The following is a 209-nucleotide window of genomic DNA, read 5'->3' as shown; positions in this document are numbered from 1 at the left end:
CTTCCTCACGCGCCCCCGTAGCCAGTTTAACCGCGCTTTCCTTCCAAACCCCACTTAATAAAACAGCTATTGGCTGCGCTCCTCGCGCCTGACGGCGGGTCCCCTCCAAAAAGCGGGTTTACTCGAAAGCTCAGCGTTACCTTCAGCCTCTGGAACTGCTGCTGGCCCTGCACGGGCACGGCCGGCGGGGTGGGGTGAGCGTGGCTCGG

The 209-nt window shown here is 62.7% G+C and overlaps 1 protein-coding gene across 1 annotated transcript in view; it reads right to left on the bottom strand.

Annotated features, from left to right (window-relative positions):
• Positions 1-201, bottom strand: part of LOC104622137 (paired amphipathic helix protein Sin3a-like) — a gene marked incomplete at its 3' end in the record, with an annotated part of 6,609 nt that extends 6,408 nt beyond the window's left edge. Inside the window, exon 1 of the mRNA XM_010288811.1 lies at positions 141-201. The remainder of the gene's footprint in view (positions 1-140) is intronic.
• Between the last annotated feature and the right edge of the window lie 8 nt (positions 202-209).

This window comes from Phaethon lepturus, unplaced genomic scaffold (genome assembly GCF_000687285.1).
Source record: "Phaethon lepturus isolate BGI_N335 unplaced genomic scaffold, ASM68728v1 scaffold45636, whole genome shotgun sequence".
Classification (NCBI taxonomy): domain Eukaryota; kingdom Metazoa; phylum Chordata; class Aves; order Phaethontiformes; family Phaethontidae; genus Phaethon; species Phaethon lepturus.
The sequence above is the reverse complement of the archived record's forward strand: the minus strand, read 5'-3'. Positions and strand labels throughout refer to the sequence as shown.